General features: G+C 43.2%; 1 protein-coding gene across 1 annotated transcript in view; it reads right to left on the reverse strand.

Annotated features, from left to right (window-relative positions):
- The window catches only part of SDC2 (syndecan 2), a 114,270-nt gene that overhangs the window by 38,649 nt on the left and 48,413 nt on the right, over window positions 1-27,208 (reverse strand). The gene's annotated exons all lie outside the window — the stretch shown is intronic.

Here is a 27,208-nt window from a genome sequence, read left to right on the forward strand (position 1 = left end):
CCCACTACACTATATGGGCTAGAAGTAAGGGGTTCCCACTGGCAGGCAGGGTCACATGGTGTTTACACTGCTCTTTGCTTAAAGGCACAGTAACACATAAACAACATACATAAGGATAACAGCAACAAAATACTTATAAAAATAAATATATTACTTCTTGATAAAGTGCAAAACATAATTCATGTGTCAAGAAGTCTCTCAGTGGGCCTAACACCGGTGCTGCAGGTCTGCCCGAAGCAGTCTGAAGCCGCAGGACAGCCTTTGGTGCTGGGACACCACAATAGAGTACCCATCACACCTTCCAAATATAACTTATCTTTAACAGGTGTCATCATAACATAATCACATGGAAAGCACCGTATTATGCTTCTTCAGACACCATTTTAAGAAGGTATACAAGAAGCAATGCCCTTAGGGTTGCACATCACCATAATCTGGTGTTACCATTCGCTGCCTAGGTTCTATGGAGATCAAATGTAATTCTAATATATGTTGCCATGTTGAAGCCAGACTTTATTTGTATGCACATGTATTAACTACACAAAACACAACCAGGTCTACACTCCTACAATGAGAATACCAGATATCAGAAAAACAAAATGACCACCAAACTCCTTACCTCATCATTGAATACAAAAGCCAGACACTGTAAGGAGGGGAGGTAAAGAGTTGTAGTTTACCTCCGAATCAAAGGCATGCATATGTTTACTAGAGGTTATGTATGAAACACAGAGGGGAGGTTGTTCATACCACCAATACTTCTCATGCCACTGGCATTAACTGCATCTCACTTTACCAGTATGTGGTCTAGGAGAGACGTACGAGAAGACCTCTAACAAAAAGGATCCAATGCATTTAACACAACATTTTTGAGGTTGGCCAAGACTGTGGCTTGCTTAGATCATACCACAACTACTGTGCATCTATGGCTAAGAGGAAATATGACCCAGTTACAGTACCTCCTCGGAGAAGGAAAGATACTTGGACTTAGATTTTCTTTCCCCTCTTCTCTCACTTGGAAGGAAACCCAATCTGTGCAAACAACTATGTGTACAAGAGACTTCTGCCCTGCACGGAACGTCTATCTAGTCTACTCAGTTTCATAACTGGAAAGAATTAGCTTAAGACGGACTGGAAAAGGGTCAAAAATCATAAGTGTTTCTGAGTAATATCAGTAAAGCTACCAGAATGTCCATTTCTGTCAACTTAATTCTGTTCAGCTATTACTTTTTCAGAGATGCCCAACTGAAGGCCCAGGAGCCAATGGAAGCCTGCATGTGGACAAATTTAGATGCAGCAGTTGCCTTTACCAGGACTCTGATGCAGCAGTGCTCTGCCCAACCATAAAGAACATAACTGCTCCTCCCTTATGCGGGCACTTTCACATTTCATGTACAGTCACAAATATGCCTGTGTGTGCCAACCCTTTTAAAGTGATTTAATGTGATGTGTAGTCTTTTGATGGCTCAAAGGGGTACGCCGCTGCTCAGCATTTGGAAAAAACTGTTCTGAACGCTGGAGCCAGGAGCTCGTGATGTCCTAGTCTCGCCCACTCATGACATCACACCCAGCCCCCTCAATGCAAGTCTATGGGAGGGAGCGTGATGGCTGCCATGCCCCCTCCCACAGACTTGCATTGAGGGGGCGGGGCGTGACATCATGAGGGGGTGGGGCTATGACGTCACGCACTCCCGATGCTGGCTCCAGCGTTCAGAAAAGTTTGTTCCAAACGCTGAGCAGCGGAGTACCCCTTTAAGGGCCATATTTGAGGACCTTGCCAAGCTGAAGACCATTGCCTTTTTATTTCAGCAAGCGGTGACTGCCAATATTGTCCTCAATACAAGTCTCTCACAAGGGCCATACATCAAGATATCCTTCAAGATGTCAGTAGTTTATTGCAGAAAATGGATGACGCGGTTCAGGACCTGGCTCAGTCTCGGTCATAACGGCAAGTACTAATGCTTCTATTACCTCTGTGCGTCGCTTTGTCCCATTTTCATGCACAGGACCCACACTTGGAAGTGCTGTAGTGCAAGTCTTTTTATTTCACTGTTGTCTCTGACCTGTCCCAGCAATCCATGTGGCCAGAGACAATAGGTCATAAGTCACATGAGCTCCAGGGGGTATGGCTATGCTACAGTGGAAAGAATTTAATTGCAATTAAAAAGTAATGCTATCCACCCACTGCAGCATAGCCACGCCCCCTGGAGACCATGTGACGTATGACATATTGTCTCTGGCCGCATGGAATGCTGGGAAAGGTCAGAGACAACAGTGAAAAGACTTGCACTACAGTTCTTCCGGGTTAGGGTCTTGAGCATGAAAATGGGACGAAGCGCTAAACGGAGGTAATAGAAGTATATTACACAATATTATAACTTGGCATCATGGGCTAAAAGATTGAAAAAAATAAATAAATCTTGGAATACCCCTTTAAAGGGGTACTCTGCTGCCTAGTGCTTATTTCACCAACTTTTTACCTCTTACTTGATGACTTCACATAACACCCCTGTACTGTATGCGCCTTATCCATTAGCGTTGTCGTTCCCTGAGTTGGCGTTCTGTGTGGCTCACATTGTTGCTTATTTCCTGTTGTTCGGTCCGTGAAAACTACCATTCCCCTAATACTTTGCGGCCTGATTATGCGCTTAGGTGCCACCTATTTTTCCTTGTTATTCCGCCCATCCTTTTTTTTGTTTACGCCTATGTGCATGCCCCCCATTTTTTTTTTTTTTTTTTTTCCCACCCATAGGCGTCCTGGCTTCCGCCCCTTGTTTCTTCTTTCCACACCCATTATGTTCCATCGTTCGGTAGAGAAATGTGCGCCTGCGCATCCCTACACTGCCAGCGTAGTGCTAACATAGCATACGTTAGTAGCGTAGCCATGCGCAGTTCTCCTTCCAGTTCAGGGCTTACGTTCCTAGCGTAGCCCTGCGCATGCCAAGTTGTCCTTACAGCTCAGGGCTACGCTACTAATGGAAGCCCTTATCTGTAAGGATTACTGCGGATGCGCAGGGCTACGCTACTGATGTAGCCGATGTTAGCACTACGCTGTAAGCGTAGTGCTGAGAACGCGATTCACAAAATGACGAGACATGTGCACTACGCGCCGAAGACGACTCTCAAAATATACATGACGCATGCGCCTGGCGCAAAGGACGATTGGATCAGGCTATGACGCTCACCCAAAAGGGGCGGCAAAGAAAGTGAAAAATGTAATTCCCACACAATTTCAAAGAATGACTATTCAAGAAGTGGGCCGGCTTGACTACGGACACGGGAGAGAAATGTGGACGTCAACGCCGACACTGCAGGGCGGGCTGACAACAACATGGCCGCAAACGTTGTCGGCAGTCACCAAGCACCAAAAAACTACACTACTTCCTGCACATAGGAACAGTAAGTATAACGGAAATAATATGCATTATTAACACAGCAAGCATATTAGAGAGTTAAACAACTTTACACAATGGGCAAATGTATTGATAAAGTCATAGCAGCGGAGTACCCCTTTAATGTTGATAACAATCGCCAGTAGTGTGCCAGTCAAAGGGGTTGGCACGCCATAAAATATGCCACAAAATCTGATATAAACATCAACGCAAGCGGGCCAATCAGAGATCCAAGCAGCACGAATCTATACTACGGCCAAGTACAGTACAAGAGCCCTGAAGCTGGCAAACCTAGGTCTGTGATGCCGCTAATTCTGCAGTCAGATAGCCAGGTTAAAGTCTAACTCACCCTAACTCCGTTTTCCACCTGCTCTGAGAGTACATGCTACTAAAGGAGACGGACAGGACAACTACTGACTAACAATTCAGGAATTTTGTCATGCGAAGCATATGCATGACAGGTTGGTACTGTTCCTTCTTATTTTGGCATATTTCTCATGAGCCATGCAATTTATAGAATTTTTAAATTTTTTGACGGTTTCTATTTCCATATATGAACAGTCTGCCAGATAACGTACATACGTTTGTATGTACGTTTCTATTCTTGTAGTTCCCTTGCTTGTTTACTACAAGTTGCGGGAGGTCATGTTACCTAACAGTCACTTGACATCTCCGCGTGACTACCAATTCTGTACATGAGCCATTTGCATGTAAGTGATCGTGAGGGGTTCTATTTACCTATAGGGGTCCATTTAGATGGGCACACCCATGCCCAGTGGCAATCTAGGAAATAATTGCTTGTTTAATAATGTCCAGGCATGCTAGGAGTTGTAGTTTTGCAACAGCTGGAGGCACACTGGTTGGGAAACACTGCTCTAGAGTCATATGGGCGATCACGCAAAGCCCTTGACTTGCATTATTGTTGGCCGCCAATGTACACAGGAAGATGTGCTGCCAACCAACAATAATTTTTTAGAGATTGCTCATTCATGGACTAATATCTGGGTCTTTTACACGGGTGGGAATAATTGGCCGGTTTGGCCCATGTAAAAGGTCCTTTTGAGTTTAACGCACATAGCCATATTACAAGTTGTACAGTGCCCTAATACGGCACCCACAGAAGTCTATGGCCACCTACTGTACTGTGTATGAACCTGGCAAAAGTCTATAAAATTAGATTCATACAAAAAGTCCTTTATAGTCAAATATAAATGGCTGCATGCTCCTTGGGGTACGATATTGCAGAGATATTCTGCCTTAGTAAATTGCTTCTAAGGGAGAAAAAAAATCCACAAAATGGTGCTGTACTGAGGCATCATATGGTGGTGGCACATTGTGGGGTAGAGTGCCTCTTCCATGTACATGTGCAAAAGAGCAATAGGAAGAAGCCGTGGATCCTGGAGCAAACCATTTAAAGGGGTACTCTGGTGAAAAACAATTTTTTTCATATCAACTCGCTCCAGAAGGTTAAACAGATTTGTAAATTACTTCTATTGTAAAATCTTAATCCTACCAGTACTTATCAGCTGCTGATGTCGAATTGCTCTTTTCTGTCTGACAACAGTGCTCTCTACTGTCACCTCTGCCTGTCTCAGGAACTGTCCAGATTAGGAGCAAAACTCTATAGCAAACCTCTCCTGCTCTGGACAGTTCCTGACACTGACAAAGGTGTCAGCAGAGAGCACTGGGGTCAGAAAAAAAATAAAAAAAACTCAATTTCAGCAGCTGATAAGTACTGGTAGGATTAAGATTTTAATCTGTTACAAATCTGTTTAACTTTCTGGAGCCAGCAGATATGCAAAAAAAAATAAAAAATTGTTTTTCACTGGAGTACCCCTTTAAGCTTGACAGCAATGTAGTGATCTTTATTGTAATAAAAGTTAAGTACGCGCATAATCCGTTTTAAAGTTTAACCAATCTCTTCCTCAGGGGCAAATATGGCATCATCATATGTGGAAGAGGCAATTTAAGCCTCAAAACATATTATGCTTGTACTTTGGTCTTTATTGGAATAAAAGCCAAGTACAAGCATAAAGGGGGAGATTTATCAAAACCTGTGCAGGGGAAAAGTTGCCCAGTTGCCCATAGCAACCAATCAGATAACCTCTTTCATTTTGAACAAGGCCTCTGAGAAATGAAAGAACCGATCTGATTGGTTGCTATGGGAAACTTTTCCTCCGCACAGGTTTTGATTAATCTCCCCCAAACTCGTCCGCATATGATGCTGCCATGTTTGCATCCAAGGAAGAGATGATTTAGGCCTCGAAATGCGTTAATGCCCAAGATTCTTCCTATTGCTCTTCTACACTGTTTTACATGAGCTGGTGGAGTTTTCATTGCCAACACCAAGAGGGTTGCACCATACACAGAAATTATTTGACATACATTTTTTGGGGATGCAACAACCCCTATAATGGACTTGTTTTTTTTAAAGGGTTAGCTATATCTTATCTTGTCATTTTGCCCTTAGGAGAAAGCTCTACTGTCTTGTAGCCTTTAGATATACATCTTCCATTTATATAATCCTGGAGCAAACCATTGAAGCCTCTTAACCAAATCCTTATGCAGCAATGTAGTGATCTTTATTGAAATAAAAGCCAAGTATAAGCATAGCATGTTTCGATACTTAGATTGCCTCTTCCTCATTATACTGCCATATTTGCATTTGAGGAAGAGGTGATTTAAGCCTCAAAAACACGTTATGTCCAGTTGATGGAGTTTCCATTGCCGACACCAAGAAGATTGCACCATTCACTGAGATTATGCTTACATAAGTCTTGGACTCAACATCCCCAGGTGAGCATTCCCCTATAAGGGACCTGTTTTTGGATGGGTTTTCTATATCGTATCTTGACATACTGCCCTTATGAGAAGTCTTGTGGCTTTTAGATATACATCTTCCATGTACACAATCCCTAATTTTTTTTTATACTTTCAGTGAAGTGGAAGCATGAGGAAACTGCACAAGAAATCCAGGATGAGCACATCGAAGAGAGAGGAAAATGTACAGGAAGATAGATGGCAGGATATACACTTTATCCTGGTGTAGAGGGTGTGCTGAAGGATAGAGACAATGTGAAGCAAGCAAAGATATGCCTTCCATAAAGTAAGGAAAAAAATAATCTCCTCCATAAATACATCATCACAATCAATTATATAACTCTATAAAACAAATCCGTGAAGAGTCCGCACCACACCCACAAGATCCTTGGATGTGAGAGAAAACAAGATTAACAAATCAGAGAAAATAAATTAATAAACAAGATAACTTAATTGTCTGCCAAATTTTCAATCAGCGGCGCAGAGAAGGGGATTTAACGTGATCCCCAATGTTTTAAGTTCAACATTCTCCTGGCAGAATTACTTCCTGAAAGGAAAGCCTGTCAAGATAAAGGGTTGATATACAACATGCAGACGGGGCTCCTCTTTTGTTTCTGAATTTGTTAATAAGCTGCACAAATCCTTTGGAGGTAAAAAATACATATAAACCCACGTGCGGCTCGGCATGGCGATAAAAAAATAAAAGCTATTAAGAGAGTTCACCTGAGGGTGAGAACATGGAAGATTTCAGAATGCTTCATACATTACGTTGTACAAATAAGACATGAATGTTAACAATAAGGAGAAAATGTACTTTCCTGGCTGACTCGAAAGATAAAGGATTGTATGCCCAAGGGGGACTCAACTCATAGGTCCAATGATCTGTAAGAATGTTTGTCTTTCTAAAAGAAGGCTAGTAGACCCACTTAAGGATAACATGCCCACCAGAGAAAGACATCTAAGTACATGCAAGGCAGGGTCAACAGGATGGTTGAAGTGGCAAAGTGGCTTCTTATGGTTTAATACTGGATTGACCATATATTTGCTTTCTTGGTATTGGCAGCTGAGCACGTACACATTATGTCATGACGAAGGTTGTGGAATAGGAACTGAAGAAAATGGTTGTCTCTTACAAAACATAGCAGATCCCATGAGAGAAGCCCAAGGAGGCTTCAGCTCCAAATGTTCTCCCAAGTAAAGTTTGTGGCTTGTTTGGAGAATTGTGGCTTAAGACCAGATTCAGACAAGCATAATAAATAATACAAGGAACAGAAGAGGAAAGACGGGGTGGCACAACCCCTAATGTGCAAATTGCCTTAAATAAACATAGGGGTGGAAAAATATCGGGTAAAAAAATAGGTTTGCACAATGCCCTCAGAAGAAAAAAAAACTATATGACAATAGGGCAAACAAAAAGTAGACAGTTGTTGGCACTCACCTATTTAAAAACATGTTCTTTATTTCTTCATATTAAAAATGGCTGGCGGCTTGCAGGAATTGACAGAAAACCGCATCAGCCTCGATTTCCTGTCCATTCCTGCCGGTGGCCAGCCATTTTGAATATGTAGAAATAAAGAACATGTTTTGAAATAGGTGAGTGCCAAAGACTATTTCTACTTTTTGCTATAATAAATAATACATTTTGTGCATTACGGATGCAAGTCCTGGTCTAAGGACCTGAACTATCTGCATCATCTTGATGGAGTAGGGTTGCTTATGTACCACAACAACATATCGAGAAGCCTTAATGGGTAAGTCCAGATTTATACAAGTTCCCTGCTAGGTTCCTCGACAACTAGTCCATACAGTGACCATACTTTTTAATATTGAGCCAAAACACACAGGCAATATAGAGGGTGGACAACCAGGAATGTACTGGTTGGTTTGCAAGTAAGCGACCTCTTATGTTAGTCCATGGCCTATGGTCCTGATCTCTACATCAGGTCCTTCACCTGGGTGCATTGCACCGTCCACATGGCAAAATAACAAATCGAAAGGCTGGATTTCAACCATGTGGAAAAAGTTCCATCTTTTTCAGCTCGATAGATGGAGACTTACAAACACAAAACATCTTGTACTTCTCCAGCTTGTACAACACCAGGGAAAGTGATAACACAAAGGATTTACTACGTTTCAGACATGTGTACAGTTCTTCCTCCTCTGAGCACAGCCATGGACATAGTTTGGTGTATGAAAAAACAAAACATGAAATTGCCCAAGTCATCACATAAAGATAACGGAAAGATTTACTAAAACTACTAAAGAGCAAATAAGTGGACAAATGCAAAGTGATCTAAATACCAAGCCAAAGCCTCAGCAGTCCTATGTACTGTGTATATACACAAAGCCAATGTGTATAGACATACGATGCCTACTAAAATACAGGAGGAGGTTTACTACACAGTGCATTAAATGTCCAAGTCCACAAAAAAAGAAACATAAAATGTGTCAGCAGATAAAAAACATTTCGGCCAATCTAGTCTGCCGAATATTCTGAATACTATGAATAGTCCCTGGCCTTATCATATATGGAGAATAGCCTTATGCCTATCCCTATCTTATATGAAGGATAGCCTTATACGTATCCCTATCTTATATGAATAATATCCTTATACCTATCCCTATCTTATATGAAGGATAGCCTTATACCTATCCCTATCTTATGTGAAGAATAGCCTTATACGTATCCCTATCTTATGTGAAGAATAGCCTTATACGTATCCCTATCTTATATGGAGGATAGCCTTATACGTATCCTTATCTTATATGAATAATATCCTTATACCTATCCCTATCTTATATGAAGGATAGCCTTATACCTATCCCTATCTTATGTGAAGGATAGCCTTATACCTATCCCTATCTTATATGAAGGATAGCCTTATACATATCCCTATCTTATATGAAGAATAGCCTTATGCCTATCCCTATCTTATGTGAAGGATAGACTTATGCCTATCCTTCACATGCATGCTTAAAGAAGAAGTATCATGGACAAAAACGTATACGTTTTAGATGTCGGGGGGGGGGGGGGGTCCAAGCACTGAGGCCCCTCCGCAATCTCGTGTATGGAGCCCCAGCTCTCGGGGGTTGCCACACCCCCTCTATATAGCTCTATAGGAGAGCTAAAAGTTGCCGAACAACTCTCCCATAGAACTATATGGAGGGGGCGTGGCAGCCCCTGCTTCGGGCGGGGGTCGCGACGCACTGCTGTGGAAGGCTGGGTTCACACCACGTTTTGTTAACTACGGTTCCCGTATACAGCTGGGAGGAGGGGGTGGGGCTTAATCGCGGCGCCCGCACTCAGCGGTTCACTCCGGTCGGCTCATAGACATGCATTAAATACGGTTCCTGAATACGGCTGAGTGCGGGTGCCGCGATTAAGCCCCGCCCCCTCCTCCCAGCCGTATACGGGAACCGTAGTTAACAAAACGTGGTGTGAACCCAGCCGAAAAGAGCCTGGGCTCCATACAAGAGATCTCGGGAGGCCCAAGCGCTTGGACCCCCCGGATAGGTGATAAGTTTTTGTCCACGATACTTCTATAAACTCATTCACTGAATCTGCAGCTACCACTTCTGCAGGAAGGCCATTCATTGCATTCACTACCTCTCAGTAAAGTAATACTTCCTGATGCACAATGCAAAGTGCAATATAAAACTTGCGCATGTGGCTCGGCCTCCTAGAAACATCTTTCTTACATCTTTTGGATGGTAAAACCTGTACGTCACCACAAAAATGACATGGCGGACAGAGAACTGAATCAGGTTCTAGACATTATGGGGGAAATTTATGAAAACCTGTCCAGAGGAACAGTTGCTGAGTTGCCCATAGCAACCAATCAGATCACTTCTTTCATTTTGCAGAGGCCTTGTTAAAAATGAAAAAAGCGATCTGATTGGTTGCTATGGGAAACTCAGCAACTTTTCCTCTTGACAGCTTTTGATAAATCTCCCCCTATATGTGTACGGCTTTGTTATGGTGTCGCTGTGATGGTAATTTGACATACGTAGCAGGGCGGTGTTTCCAATCCAGAGTGCCTCCAGCTGTTGCAAAACTACAACTCCCAGCATGCCCAGACAGCCAAAGGCTGTCCGGGCATGCTGGGAGTTGAAGTTTTGAAACAGCTGGAGGCACCCTGGTTGGAAAACACTGTAGTAGGGAGTTGAACAGTTACATCTCAAATGTAGCTGAAGGCACTCAGTGGTTATACAGTTTTTTAGCAAATTTTTCCCTCAAGGGGTCAAAAAGTCAATTTTTTTTGTAATGCATTAAGACTCATTCACAATAAACTTGTAAAAATAACTTGATTTACACTGACAATTAGAAATTCCCCCCAAATTTTCGGATGGTCTAATTCAATTTTATGACCAGCAAATTCTCACCTGCTCAACAGCAGAGAATGAGGACCAAGGCCCCCTTGTTCTCAGCAACAATGAGCGCCCCCAGACATCCGACAGCCACCAATTTTATTTTAATTAGTTGATAATTTAATGAAAGTAAGACTAGATGGTCATGAAGCAACCTCTTTAAGGAGGAGGTTAAAGGGGTTCTCCGGTGCTTAGACATCTTATCCCCTATCCCCTTATCCCCTACCCCGCTGCTGGGGACCCCCGTGATCTTGCACGCGGCACCCCGTTTGTAATCAGTCCCCGGAGCGTGTTCGCTCCGGGACTGATTACCGGCGACTACAGGGCGGGCGGCGCGTGACGTCACGCCCCCGTGTGATGTCACGCTCCGCCCCTCAATGCAAGCCTACGGGAGGGGGCGTGACAGCTATAAGGTGACTATAGTACTTGCCTGCCAGACAGTAATGGGCATGCTTATAAAGGATCTGTGCTTGTCTTGGAGCTAAATGGCTGTGTTGTGAATCCACCATAATGCTGTGGCTTTTTTTTTTTTTTGTGTGAAATGGCTATTTCCTGTTGGAGTTCGCTCCATCAGGGCCGGCGTTAGGGCGGGGCAATCCGGGATGTCCCGGTTACCTTTCTGCGGCCCCACGTTGATTTTAAAAAACGCAGGGGCCGCTGGGAGGTAGCGCACGCAGGGACTTCACTGACGTCCCGTGTGCCCATAGGAACGGAGGATCGCAGCATCGAGGAGGCGGATGTGCGCACATGGTAAGTTACCTGCACGTCATCTTCAGTGCTCCGACCACCGCTCCTCCGGTCCTAGGACCTACTGCTATGGCCTATAGGCCATAGCAGTAGATTGTGACCCCTGACCAGAGGAGTGGTGGACGGAGCACTGAAGTGGGGCAGTACACAAGCATACAGCCTCCAGCTATACACTGTATATGGCTGAAGGCTGTATGTCTGTTGGGAAGCTATAATGCACCTAATGTGGGGGAACTATACTGCACCTAATGTGGGGGAACTATACTGCACCTAATGTGGGGGAACTATACTACCAACGTAATGTGGACTATACTGCACCTAATGTGGGGGAACTATACTGCCAACGTAATGTGGGGGAACTATACTGACAACCTAATGTGGACTATACTGACAACCTTATGTGGGGGAACTATACTGACAGCCTAATGTGGGGGGACCTATACTGCCAACCTGATGTGGGGGGACCTATACTGCCAACCTAATGTGGGGAAACTACAACCTAATGTGGGGGAACTACAGCCTAATGTGGGGGGGAACTATACTGCCTACCTAATGTGGGGGAACTACAACCTAATGTGGGGGAACTATACAAAAATATAAAATCATACCATTCTGATCCCTATAACTATTATTTTTCTGTACATGGGGATGTATAAGGGTAATTTTTTGGTAATTGCTTTTTAGATATTTTTACGGTATTTGAAGTGACCAAAAATGTGCAAATCTGGTTAGTGCACTATAACGACTTTTGGGCCTCACTTTTGATTTTGCCCAGGGCCATGCTAAACCTAAAACCGGCCCTGCACTCCCTCCAACTATTAATTCCAGGATCCCTTGTTTATAAGTGTGAGTTCACCTTTCTCCCTCCCACACAACAGTCACCCCACCCATTGAAGCACACCTGGGACAATTCCCTGCAGAAATGTGAAGAATGATTCCCCCCCACCCAGCGGTCGTTCCACCCATTGAAGCACACAGACAGGCTCCATTTCATCACCTGACTAGTGATGTAATGTCTTGGGCCGCACTGCAACCTGGAAAAACATGAGACAACACTCATTTTGTATGCTGTTAAAAATAAACATCAGGGCAAAAGATCACATGAGAATTGCGAGACCAGCCATCAAACAAAGGTATAGACACTATATTATGAACTACACTGTAACATAGTCAAAAAATAAATAAATACTGGAATACCCCTTTAACATAAGTGGACTAAGCTGCAATACCAGACACAGCCTATGGATGTGCCGTTTCTGTAAAACAAAAAGCAGCTTTTTTAATTCAACTTGGATATCTTTATCCAAAAGTGCAACAGAAGAGCACAGACTACACCAGGTCTACGTGTTTTCTCGACGTCGCCACCACATTTAGACCACTCCATGCCTTGAGTGCAGTTTTGATTTCGGGATTAGCACATAAGCACCGCTGCCAATAACTCCCAGTCTTTAGCGGATTAATATCGGATCCTTTAAAGCCAGATGAGGCATCAGTGACTTAGCTTTCCTGAAAACTTAATTTAAAGGCCTTTTCTCTTCATAAAGAAAACTTGCGGCACCAGATAATCGAGTATGGCCGAGCCACCAGGAAGACAACAATAAGAACTGTGTGTCCGTCTGGAGGAACACACTTTCTACTGAGCAGCTAAGCTGGTTCCTGATCAAGCTTTTTATTGCCGATATTGCTATTCATAGATTCCTAAAATGCCTGCGATTCTTTTTATTCAGGAGCAAAGGAACTCAGAGGCTTAATGAATTGAAGAAACACTATATCTTAACAAAGGCAAGGATGCTTCAAGAAGCATGAGGAATTTTCATTTGCTTTATCCCGGCTTAAGCAAAGTAGACGGATACAAAGATGGATCACAAACCGGCAGATTATCTGCTTCTACCATGTGGCGACAATACAAGAAAAGTGACAAACATTTGCTTTTTAGGTAAATTAACAACTGCTACAAGTAAACAAGATACTTCTGGCTCATTTACATTGACTCCAATAAAAATGTAACATTTGCTATAACTGTAACACAGAGCGCTGATGGTCAGACGTCACATTAGCCAGGGCTCTAGGGTTAATCCTTTAGTAAAACATCTTAATGTACTTGGCTTGTCTAAAATTATTCTAGGGACTATTTAACTCAGCTGCATTTTAGGTGTCTGTATTACACAGTAGCAGGAAAGCTATCGGGACCAGATTGCAGGATATTCGGGATCACATGGGTGCCCTTAGGTTCCAGAACTCCAACCACCGTCCCATAAACTAGTAGATTTAGTAGATCCCACCAGTCGCTTGAGAATAGTATACAGTAATGGTATTTGTTGTGAAAAATTAAACAGACAACATGTGTTGGTCCTTAAAGCACAGACCTTCATTTGCCTAAAGAAAGTCCATGCTGTAGGACTGAAACCTGTTTTATGTTTAACTTTTTACAATCAATATAGTTATACTAGTCACAAGTGACTGATGGTATTTACTCGATCTACTGGCTTATGAGAAGAGGATTGAAGTCCTGGAATTTACAAGCCCCCATGTGATCCCAGATCCTCTGCAATCTGGTCCTGATAGCTTTTCTACTAAATTTTTCTAATTTCCTGTCCTGTCAGGGAGCCAAAGGACACCACCGGGAGAAACCACTGCGGTTTATCGATCCATGCCTACAATGGAGTTGCGCCAATCCACATGCGTAACTCTAGGAGTCTATTTCTCTGTGGAACTGTTTGAGCCATTCAATATTGCACCAGGGAGCGTTCCTGTTTGATTTTGTTGTTCCAGCTGCAAAATCATCGCACCACAGCGAGTCTTCTGAACCATCCAGGCACCCCCACAGGTCTTCTAAATCACAGAGCAACCATGGCAGGTCACCTGAAAAACCCAGGCACCACTGCAAGTCTCCTGAGGTACCTTGGCACCACTGCAGGTCTCCTGAACCACCCTGGCACCACCATGGTCTCCTAAACCACCTTGGCACCTTCATGGGTCTCCTGAATCACCCTGATGCTGCCACAGGACTCCTGTACCACAGCAGGTGTGCTGAACTACTTTGTCACTAAGCAGGTCTCCTAAAGTACACTGGAACCCCTGTGGGTCTCCTGAACCACACTGGCACTGCTACAGTTCTCCTGATCCATCCCTGCATCACTAAAGGTCTTCTGAACCACCCAGGCACCACCATTTGTCTCCTGAATCACCCTTGCGCCACCATAGATCATAAAACCCACCCTGGCATAACCATGGTCTTCTGAACCACCATGGCACCAGCACTGGTCTCCTAAACCACATGTCACTGCCAAGGTCTCCTAAACTACCTTGGTACCACTATGGGTTTCCTAAACTACTCTGACACCACCGCAGGTCTCCTGAACCAAGCGCCTACTTATCCTCTGTAGAAATGCAACAGGAATGATATGAGCGTAAAAAGCATCTAATTTATTACAGAAACTTAGCTTAGGCCTTAACCACCCACGAGAATTGGACCATTTTGTTTATCAAGCTATATGCCCTCCCAGAGGTAATACATCTGTGGTGTGCCGATACCGGATTGCATCAGTTACCTTGTGGTGAGGTCCCCAAAGTCAGAGTCCCTAGGTATCGGTGGGGTCCTCATCTATAGTTAGCCCCTAGTCACCCCTTTAGTAGTTAAAATTATTCAAATGCTAAGTGTATATATGTATATAATGTATACTTACCTTGTTGTGGTGTCGCAGGACCTGCGGGTCACGTGATGCGTTCCAGAACTCTATGGTTTTCTAGTTAAGGACCTTTGGAGGTAGTCAGGTGATCACCCACCATGCATTGTAACGGTGAGTGACAGCAGACATTGGACCAATCCAAAACGGCCCTGCCCCTGCCCATATAAGGGAGCAGTGGCCATTAATCTCGCTCTTGTTCCTGCGCTGCTGATGAGGACGGATCTGCACAGCTGTCATCGGCATTTGCTAGGCCTAAGCCCTGCGGCCATCTCTCAAAAACTGTGAGTTACTTCAATCCCTGTTAAATCCGCAAGATCACTGGACCTAAATACTCCTCTAAATCCAGCGGATCTCTGCAAGAAACCCTAATTCTAATAATTTCTGGATAATTCAATGGTCCTCAGCATCTGTCAATCACTGCCGTGCTGAATAGAGACTTTGTTAATAAGACTCTTGCTGTTATTGGATGTACCGCAAATACCTCAGTAAAGTTTCACGCAAGTTCAAGTTCATCTTTGCTGTGGACATTCAGTCATTTATACACGCACCTATCGTTTCTGGTAAGGGTGGCGATAGGTCGAACATTTACCACAGCGTATTAACCCTCACCCTGGCGTCACGAGTGACAAGGGTTAAATTAACCCCCCATATACCAACCCAGCAACACCCCATCTACACAACACCCCAAGGCAGTTTACCACACATCCCTATGGTTTTATCCGGATTAGTAGAACTGACGTTTTTCCGGTGTGTTTGGGTTTCCATTGTTAATAAAAGTCTCTATGCAGCGCCATGGAATGGGTTGGTGCTATAGAACCAACAAGAAATAACTACTACTTAGTACATTTCAATTACTATTAAAACTGCTCTTTACCACAATGTACATATTATTGACGCAAGTGTGTATGATCTATAATGAAGCCTAATGTTCTTGGATAATGATGTTGCTGGTTACCACAGATGTTAGCAGTCTAAAGCATGACAATTAATTAATAATTCATTAATGTGCATGGTGTGAACAGCAGCCAGGACACACGGTAACATCATTGAGTTATATACCAGACGAATCCAGGACCAGGCCCAGCACTGAAGAAGTTAAAGCGAAGTCTACGCTACATTAGTTATTTAAAGCATAGATACGTTTTCCCTCCACCAGAGATTGTTAGCCCCCAGGCTCCAACTGAAAGAACAGGGCAGGTTTTGTTAAACAAGACAATACTTTTTTTTTTCCAGATGCCAAAGGACTAGAAGCATTTCAAAGGGAAATGTGCAGATAGTGACAAGACCCTCAAGTCCATGACATGTTAACCTGGAAAAAAAAATATAAAAAATACTGTATTATATAAAAAAAACACTACAACACATACTGAAAAAACGAATGTATGATGGTGCATTAAAGGGGTACTCCAGTGGGAACAATTTTTTTTAAACCAACTGGTGCCAGAAAGTTAAAACAGATTTGTAATTTAATTATATTTCAAAATCTTAATCCTTCCAGTACTTATTAGTTGCTGTATACTACAGAGGAAGTTGTGGGGTTCTTTCCAGTTTGACCACAGTGCTCTCTGCTGACACCTCTGTTTGTGTCAGAAACTGATTAGAGAATAAACAAATCCCCATAACAAACCTCTCCTGCTCTGGACAGTTCCTTATACGGACAGAGGAGTCAGCAGAGAGCACTGTGGTCAGACAGAATAGAACTATACAACTTCCTGTGGCGCATACAGCAGCTGATAAGTGCTGGATGGATTAAGATTTTTAAATAGAAGCAATTTACAAATCTGTTTAATCTTTCTAACACCAGTTGATAAAAAAAAAAAAAAAAAAGTTTTCCACTGGAGTACCCCTTTAAGATAGACTGTGCATAGTACTACAGGTAGCCATGCCCGTCCCCTGAGGAAGGGCCAACAATCGAAACTGTCAATAGTCATCTGAAGGCCGAGGTTCCCAACCTGTGGTCTCTGGTCATAATGCAGGTGTGAACAGATACATAGAAGGAATTGTCTTATGAAGCAACACCTGATGCCAGCCAGGATGTACCTGATTTAAATCGCAGTACAGTAGTACTACACGCAGCCGCCTAAAAGGATTGGGCAGATTCTTAAAACAGTGTTTCCCAACCAGTGTGCCTTCAGCTGTTGCAAAACTACCTGCCACCTTGGGGGAAGGGGGTTTGTCTACATACCACAGTGTGAGAACCCAGGTTTAAAGAGGTTTTCTGGGGTTCTGAAAGGTTATGACCATCTTTGCTCCATGGCCCTTCAATTGTAAAGGGATTAAATTGACTAGACCAATGGTCTCCAAACTGTGGCCCTCCAGATGTTGCAAAAAATCAACTCCCAGTATGCTTGGACAGGGGTTGTAGTTTTGCAACATCTGGAGCTCCACCGGACTTTTAATAAATACATGTATTTCCCATAATTATTGTGGAGCATTTTTTCTTAGAAATCTACTTTGCACCTCCATTATTACTCCTAAGAACTTATGAATTAAAGGGGTATTGCAGGATTTTTTTTTATTCGACTATGCTACATGTAAAGTTATTGTAGTTCATAATATAGTGTCTGTACCTGTGTGTGACGGTTTTCTCACAATTCTTCTGTGATTTTCACCCCAATATTTATTTTTACCAGCATACAAAATGACTGTTGTCTCAGATTTTTCCTAGCTTGCAATGCGCCGAGACCTCACTCACTAGTCAGCTGATGACAGGGAGCCTGTCTGCTTCAATGGGCGGAGGGATCAATCTGCAACTAATGCAACAGCTATAGGCACCCTGATTGAAAACCACAGGTCTTTTGAATGGATGCAGCTCATTAATGTTTCAATGGGTTGGGTGGCTGATGTGTGGGAGGGAGGAAAATGGAATTGTGGGATTTGTAGTCAAAAATAGAAAACTGAAACAGGAAATACCAGTTCACAAAAAGCTAGCCACAGTGTTATGGTAATCTCATAACATAGCCATTTAGCCCCAAGACAAGTGCAGATCCTTCCTAAGCATGTCCATTACTGTCTGCCAGGTACGTACTAAAATCACCTTATGCTAGATAACCCCTTTAATTGACAACTACCAGTCCCCTCATGTGTCCTAATCATTAGTGTCCCCCTCATGTGTCATGATTATTAGCATCCCCTTCATCTTCCCTTGTGTGTTACGGTCATTAGTGTCCCCCTCATCTCCCCTCATGGGTCACCAAATTTTTTTGGGGAAAAAAAACAAAACAAAAAAAACAAAAAAAAAGTTTTACTCACCTCCGTCTCTGTTCCCACACTGATCCCTCGTTCGGCCTCCGGTCAACACCAAGGCCACTGATTGGCTGCAGGGGTCACCTGATATCCGCTGTGATCACCTGACATTCGCTGCTCATGTAACACCCACCGGAAGAAAAACGGGGGATCAGCATAAGAATAGAGACAAAACAGCAGAGGCACAACACAGATCAAAAAGAATCCGAATAAGAATTGTTATTTCATAGGGAATACAAGTATTGTCTGAAAGAGACTTCAGGAGAAGAGAAAGATCCTCATCTAGATTTCATGAGAGCATCACGTCCCAATGCTACAAAATGCGTGGGATTCCCCTCCAGGTTCTGGTTCTACCCTGAGATTTACAGCTACACAGATATCTACTGTATGTTATGGATGAAATGCCACCCGCTCGACAATTTGTTAGTCAAACATGAGCAAAATCTGCTTTGTACATAACAGATGGCTGCACCAGCTGTGAGCGGCGATTTTGGTAAAGAGAAGATACACAGAACATTACATAGACAGTGATAACAACCAGAGCAGGGCAGGATTAACCCACGCACGTGTGTAAGGTGGGGGGAGGGGGCCGCTTCTAGGATGAAGAGGAGAACAAATGAGAACTGATTTCTTCTGGGAGAACAATGACAAGGTCCTAAAGCGTTTGGCAGACTGCCCCTCAACTTTGACTGCAGTGAGCAGGTCCAGAGCGCTGGGCCCCCCAGATAATACACAAGTATGCCAAGACTATGAGGGGACACTTCAAGGAAGGAAAAAGCAACGGTGAACCGCTAGAAGGCAAAAGTTTATATTAAAGTGAAGAAAAAACGACTGCACTGTTCATCTTATATAAACGTTCAATGGAGCGGCAACACATGCTGCAGCGCTGTTCAAAGACTGTCATTAGAGATGAGCGAACTTACAGTAAATTCGATTGGTCACAAACTTCTCGGCTCGGCAGTTGATGTCTTATCCTGCGTAAATTAGTTCAGCCTTTAGGTGCTCCGGTGGGCTGGAAAAGGTGGATACAGTCCTAGGAAAGAGTCTCCTAGGACTGTATCCACCTTTTCCAGCCCACGGGAGCACCTGAAAGCTGAACTAATTTATGCAGGATAAGTCATCAACTGCCGAGCCGAGAAGTTTGTGACTAATCGAATTTACTGTAAATTCGCTCATCTCTAACTGTCATCACAAGTCAGTGCTATGTACAAACCATTCAAAGTCTCAATCTGCCATTATGGTTTTTAACCATAAGCCTTAAAAAGGGTACTCCGGTGGAAAACAAAAAGTTCTCAAATCAACTGGTACCAGAAAGTTCTACAGATTTGTAAATTACTTTTATTGAAAAATCTTAATCCTTCCAGTACTACTTAGCTGCTTTATACTCCAGAGGAAGTGGTCTAGTTCTTTCCAGTCTGACCACAGTGCTCTCTGCTGCCACCTCTGTCCATGTCAGGCATTGTCCAGATTAGAAGCAAATCCCCATAGCAAACCTCTTCTGCTCCAGACAGTTCCTGATATGGACAGAGATGTACATAAATTTAGGAGCACTACTGTGAGCAGGCTGTGAGTGGGACCTAATGCTGCTGTAATTGCCCACTGCCCCCTGGTATTGCCCATACGGCACAGGTAGGTTAGTGGTAGGTCCCGTGCAACTTGAGAAACCTTGGCATTGGTGTGCAGGCTCAGGTATGTCCTTCATATAAGGATACACTGGCTAATGTCTCAATTTTAAAGGGGTATTCCGGCGCTTAGACATCTTATCCCCTATCCAAAGGATAGGGGATAAGATGCCTGATCGCGGGGGTCCCGCCACTGGGGACCCCCGTGATCTTGCACACCGCACCCCGTTAAAAATCAGTCCCTGGAGCGAACACGGGGATAGGGGATAAGATGTCTAAGCGCCTGAGTACCCCTTTAACATCAGTGTTGAGGGTTAGCCAATGTCATTGTCTACATCCACCACAGTAGTGCACCTAAATTTATGTATTACTCTATACGTTACACATCCACACCTTTCATCTGATGGAGGATGCCATTGTGGCACTTGCAGTCTGCTGCAGGCATCCCCCATTGTATGCATTTTATACTGGGGATAGCCCTTAGCAAGGGAACAAAAGTGCAGGATCTGTTCCCCCAGTATATATGCACAACTGCATTTGGGGTTGATCACCTCCTGCTTTTTGAGACCACATTTTTTCTTCTTCTTGTTTATCGACAGAGATGGCAGCAGAGAGCACTGTGGTCAAACTAGAAAGAACTACACAACTTCCTCTGGAGCATACAGCAGCTAATAAGTACTGAAAAGGATAAAGATTTTTAAATAGAAGTAATATACAAACCTATATAACGTTGAAAACCTCTTTTTCCACTGGAGTACCCCTTTATTGGCACTCTACTAGGTGTTGTGTCCCTTATATTCTTAGCATTATTGAGGGTCTCAGTGGGTGGGCCCAATCATTCGAACATCTAATTGAAGCCATTGAAGTTAATGATGGAAATAAAGACCAAAGAAAGATATAGGAACACAGGGAGAGCATAGTGAATAGGATATACAGACTGCAAGATCCAATGCTGAGGTCACCAACCAATATGGACCTATGGTTTATTTTGGTACTGCAGCTTTCTTCAGCCAGTTTAGGTTTTTCCATAACATAATTTTGGCCTCATTCACATCTGTGTCAGAGTCCATTGAATGAAACAATGGACCTGGACGGTCTGTTACATAATGGATATTGAGGGGTCCCATTGACTTTGAGGGGATAGGATCCTTCAGATTTCTGTCTGGTGCCCGTTGTTTTGCAGGAGTTGAGCAAAAAAAAAAAAAAAAAAATTTAAAAAAAACGGACCTGCAGTATTTTTTTCTCCGCTCAACTCCCGTAATTTGCACAGACTCAACGAATGGAGCTCAATGCTGATGTGAACCCGGCATAAAAGGAGTCTGCTAATCTTAAAGGGAATGTATCACCAATATTTTTTTTCCTTTTACCGAGTACAGCCAGATACTGAAACATTTTCTTTTGCTCCTAATCTGTTTCTATTTTCTGATTGTAGTTTTGTTCATTACATTTTTGGTATATTATCATGGGGGCAGCCATACTGCCTTGGCTGCTTTAGGCTGCATTCACATCTCGGTTTTACACTACGGGTGCCGGATCCGGCTGGGGGAGGGGCAAAACGGGCTCTCCCGTACCCCTACTGGACCAGCGCTGAACTCCATTCACTTTAATGAGCCGACCGGAGTCAAACGGTGACTCCGGTCGGCTCATTTTTGACCCGTATCCAGTTTTGTGACCGGACCTAAAACCGTAGTATAATTTTAAGGGAGCTTTCCCTTAAAAGTCAGTGTTTTGCTCCAACTAGGAGTCTTAGAAACTGACCAGGAGTGTATGCCAAGCCAAAAATCTAATCTGCAAACAGCTGTCTAGGGGTTATTGCAAATACAAGTACCGTATTTTTTGCCCTATAGGACGCACCGGCGTATAAGACGCACCCTATTTTTAGGTGCAAAATCTAAAAAATTAAAGATTTTGAACCCAATAGTGGTCTTCAACCTGCAGACCTCCAGATGTTGCAAAACTATAACTCCCAGCATGCCCGGACAGCCGTTGGCTGTCCGGGCATGCTGGGAGTTGTAGTTTTGCAACATCTGGAGGTCCGCAGATTGAAGACCACTGCATAGGATTTAATACTCACGTGTCCCCGCCGCTCCGGACCCGTCACCGCTGCCCTGGATGTTGCTCCATCGCTGTCGCCGTGTCCCCGTCGCTCCGGAACGTCTCTGCTGCCGGGCGGGTATCCTCGCTCTCCTTCGCCATCATCACGTCGTTACCCACGCCGACGCACGTACACGACTACGTGATGACGAGGAAGGAGAGCGCCGGCATACAGGGGATCCCTGAATGGAGAAGACACCGAGGAGGCAGGTAAGGTCCCTCCCGGTGTCCTGTAAGCACTAACCCGGCTATTCAGTCGGGCTGTTCGGGACCGCCGCGGTGAAATCGCGGCGGTCCAGAACAGCCCGACTGAACAGCCGGGTTAGTGTCACTTTCCCTTCAGACGCGGCGGTCAGCTTTGATCGCCGCGTCTGAAGGGTTAATACAGGGCATCACCGCGATCGGTGATGTCCTGTATTAGCCGCGGGTCCCGGCCGGTGATGGCCGCAGGGACCGCCGCGATAGGGGTGTATTCGGCGTATAAGACGCACCGACTTTTTCCCCCCAGTTTTGGGGAAAAAAAGTGCGTCTTAAACGGCGAAAAATACGGTATACACTATGAAATAATTCTGCAGTATCTGCTCTCTTAACTTTGAGTTGGGCCAATTTCTTCCTCCTAAATAATTACAAATAAATTGACACCTAAGTGTTACCATTCGGCCTTTTCAAAGGAGTCTGTCCATATACAGTATGAGTGTCAGTACTGATTGGACAGCATCCAGTGTATAGGAATGAACAGGAGTTGACAAAATAGCAGCTCGGGGGCTCAGTGGTCAGCACTGCTGCACTGTGGTCCTAGGTTCAAATCCTGACAAGGACAACATCTGCAAAGAGTTTGTATGTTCTCTCCGTGTTTGTGTGGGTCTTCTCTGGGTACTTAGGTTTCCTCCCACACTTCAAAATATACTGACCGGTGATGTATGGTGGCGTTTTACCTCAACTAGGAGTCTTAGAAACTGTCTGGGAATTTATGCCAAGGCAGAATCTGAGCGTTAAGCACTGCAGAATCTGTGTGTTATATAAATAAAGAATTATTATTATTATTATTATTCATCATTTCTGGAGGAATAACAGTTATTTTACAACAACAATAATGTATAAAAGTCATAATAATAAATCAATAATTCTTTATTTATATAGGGCACACTGATTCCGCAGCACTGCACACTCAATTTGGTTCATGGAGAGATGCTCCAAAATTATAATTTCATAAATAATACAAGAACTTACTAAAAACAGATAAGTCAGCAGAGCTGGCAAGACTCTATAAAAAAAAGTGAGGCCATTTTATTTGCAAGGACTAGTATGCGACGTGTATGAGAGGCAGCCAGCAAATAGCAAGTAACATAAAAAGAATATTTTTATTCAGGTTTGTTGCTCGGCATTTGGGGAAGAAATATAAATGTTCTATAAATAATGCTGCGTCTGGCTTCCTCGCAGCCCAGGCCTCAGGTGATTCAGGAAATGGTGAACAATAGGAGTTGACAGAGAAACTAGGTCATAAAAATAGACAAGTACTACAAACAGGAGCTGCACCGAAGCGCTTTGTGTGTCGGATTCCCATGGGAAGAGCAACAAGCAACACCAATCCTTCTTATTGATTACAAATGCAGAACTGGTCTAGGGAGAGGGGAAAAAAAACTAACAAAAAGAAATATATGACAAGGGACAACAGTATAATGCCTAATGGTCTTGTAATCATCTGGGCTTAGTAAATAAATAATGCTGCTATATCCTAAGGGTGGGTTCACATTGGGCTTTTGTTTTCATTTTACACATGTGTTTTAGAGGGAAAAAAATTTGTTACGTGATGTGGCTATACATCATTCAGCAGAATCCGTTCCCCATTGATCATTATATTATATTATATAATATATATATATATATATATATATATATATATATATATATATATATATACACACACACACACACACACACACACACACACTGCTACATCTAACTTTTTTTTTTTGCCTTACACAATACCGTGGTTGACTACATTTTTGTATACAGCAAAATTAATTGTACTCAACCATGACGAAATCGCAGTGTGACCCCACCATACTAAATACTGTGATATTCCCTCCCAATAGTATTTTTATAAATGTTTAATTTATACAGGTATAAGAGACATCTAAGGCTAAGGCTTCTTTCACACTACAAAATTCTCTGTTTTTAAACATCCATATGAAGTTCCGTCTGAAAACCAGCTGAACACGGCAGAAACAAAATCCTATACGTCCGTTAGCAAATCCCATTATAGTCTATGGGATGTTCTAATAGCCGTTTGAATCCATTATTGATAACGGACGTTATTTTGTGATGGAAGATCGTTCGGAAGAAAACAGTTCATGAACTATTTTCTTGAAAGAAGCCTAAGTTCACACGGCTGTTGTGCTCCATTCAACCTGCTTGACTATTTTTGCACAGAATGGACGCTGAACTGGTTGGAGCATAACTGACACCACCGGGTCCTGACAGATTTCATTAACTTAAATTTACCAAAGCACAATGGCAGTGTGAACGAGCCCTATGTGCACAGGATGGGGAGACAATCAAATACAGATCTAAAAGCCTAGTGTGGCGAGTCACAGGAAGGGTGCGATGTGAGGTGTAGGGGCAGATTGTGTTGCCCAGGGATAGATAGTGTTAACCCCTTAGGTAAACCACACCCTGGCATCACAAACAGTATGTAACCACCCAAAGGTAATTCCGTTACTCCTAGGTTAGGCAGGGGTAAATAATTGTCCAAGGCCAGGTTAAAGGGGTATTCCAGGAAAAAAAACTTTTTCTTTTTTTTTATATCAACTTGCTCCAGAAAGTTAAACAGATTTGTAAATTACTTCTATTAAAAATCTTAATCCTTTCAATAATTATCAGCTGCTGAAGTTGAGTTGTTGTTTTCTGTCTGGCAACAGTGCTCTCTGCTGACATCTCTGCTTGTATCGGGAACTGCACAGAGTAGAAGATGTTTGCTATGGGGATTTGCTTCTATTCTGGACAGTTCCCGAGACACGTATCATCAGAGAGCACTTAGACAGAAAAGAACAACTCAACTTCAGCAGTAAGTACTGAAAGGATTAAGATAAGTACTGAAAGGATTAAGATTTTTTAATAGAAGTAATTTACAAATCTGTTTAACTTTCTGGAGCCAGTTTATATATAAAAGTTTTTTCCTGGATAACCCCTTTAAGGTTAACGGTAGCTTTACTGAAGTTGAACCAGTCTAACAGTCTTTACAGGGTAGTAAGGTTCCCAGAGAGGTGACCAGTAACACGTAGGACCTCACAGCTTGCTGGGACTTGCAGTGACTTGACACAGACTCTAGCACAGCCACACTGACTATAACTGACTTGAGTTGACTTAAGATCGTGACAGCAGACAGAGATGACTTGACTTACAGATCTGTGGCTGCAGTTTAGGCTTGAGGGCTCCAGATGTGCTGGACACTGGCTCCGAGATGTCTGGACTGGACCTCAGCAAAAAGTGAAACACTAGAGGTATGGTAGTACCTCCACCTCTTATAAAGGGGGACTGAGCAAGGAGCCCATAGGCCAACTGCGGCTCTCTGGGTAACAAAACATATGACTTGAACATGTGACCCTTATCAAGTGATTAATAATCATGTGACCATATCAAAGGTCCTTTACCCTTAATATATAAACTTTCCTGCTCTTACAGTAAAGAACCCCCATCTATGCTGGTGTAGAAACCTTCTTTTATACTCTATGTCTAGAGGAAAGAAGGTTTTTACACCAGCACAGATGGGGGTTCTTTACTGTAAGAGCAGTGAGACTATGGAATTCTCTGCTAGGGAAGTGGTCATGGTGAACTCTGTAAAAGAATTCAAAAGGGGTCTGAATACATTTCTGGAGAGTAATAATCATACAGGTTATGGATTTTAGTTATTTAATGGATATTAGTTATTTAGGGGGACAGAACATTGATCCAGGGATTTATTCTGATGCCATATTGGAGTCATGGGGCAGTAGGGATATAGATTAAACTTGATGGACTCTTTTTCTCAGCCTTATGAACTATGTAACTGACCAAAGTAACAAAAACACAAGAGCACAAATGTACTTCCCTCTTAAACTAATTTATTTTTTGTAAACAGCAAAGCAAGAAAAAAATCCTCTGTGTGTTTGTATCACAGCCCCCCAGTAGTTCTGCACCGAAATAGCTTTATTTGTTTTATTTTATTTTATGTAGAACACATTTGGTTCTCTGACAAGGTGTAAACCAGTCTACATTAATATATAGAATCCATTTACATTTCATTAGCACGTTCTTTCATTATTACACTTCTGCTGAGGAAATATATTCATTGGGGATAGGAAACAATTCTACTTTATCACCTGTATTGTCCAGAATAAGAGAATGTATGACGATACATATAGAACTGTAAGTGACTCTCTACTATTTGTTACCAGAAGATAGTCAAAAGTGGCTATATCTCTATATACATGACCTCTGTATGCTTTACTTCTTATAGACTGGTCCTTGTAACTAGTCTTCAATATGGGAGAATTGGCAAACTCTTATTGGGGGGGAATAAGAGGCCCTTGAGGTCTAACATTCCAACGCCATGGTCTAAGCCAGTTTTTACCCAGTGTGTGGTAGAGTGTGTGATGCATGGCAGATGGAATACCCTTGAGGCATATGGCATTAACCCCTTGTATTTGTGACACCAGGGTGTGGTTTATATTCAATACCACCCAAAGGTATACCGCTGGATCCTGGGCTAGGCATGGGGGCAATAATGAATCAGACACCAAGTTATGAAACAACGGTAGCTTTACTGTGTTAGACAGGTGGAATAGTCTATACAGCTTAGCCAGGCCCACTGACCAGTGACCAGTGACCAGTGACATCAAAGACCTTAAGGCTTGCTGGGATTTGTAGTGGACTGGGACAATTCTGATGCAGGCCATGCTGACTGTAGGAAGGTTAACTTTGACTATACCCAGTTTGTAGCTTACCAGGCTCTGACAGGGACCTGGAGGTAGTGGACTTGTAGACTTGTTGCTGCATGGTTGACTTGAGGCCTCCTCTGGACTCCAGACGCACATTTAGGACTTGACTGCACTGGACCTCAGCAAAGACTTAACTGGAAATCAAGAGCGAGCAAGCTCCTGCCAGGGCTTTTATGGGGGAGACTAGGAGGGGTCCCATAGGTCACCCTAAGGTCACATGGTCACTGATACCTCACTGGGTTACAATCACG

This window comes from Hyla sarda, chromosome 5 (genome assembly GCF_029499605.1).
Source record: "Hyla sarda isolate aHylSar1 chromosome 5, aHylSar1.hap1, whole genome shotgun sequence".
NCBI classification, from domain to species: domain Eukaryota; kingdom Metazoa; phylum Chordata; class Amphibia; order Anura; family Hylidae; genus Hyla; species Hyla sarda.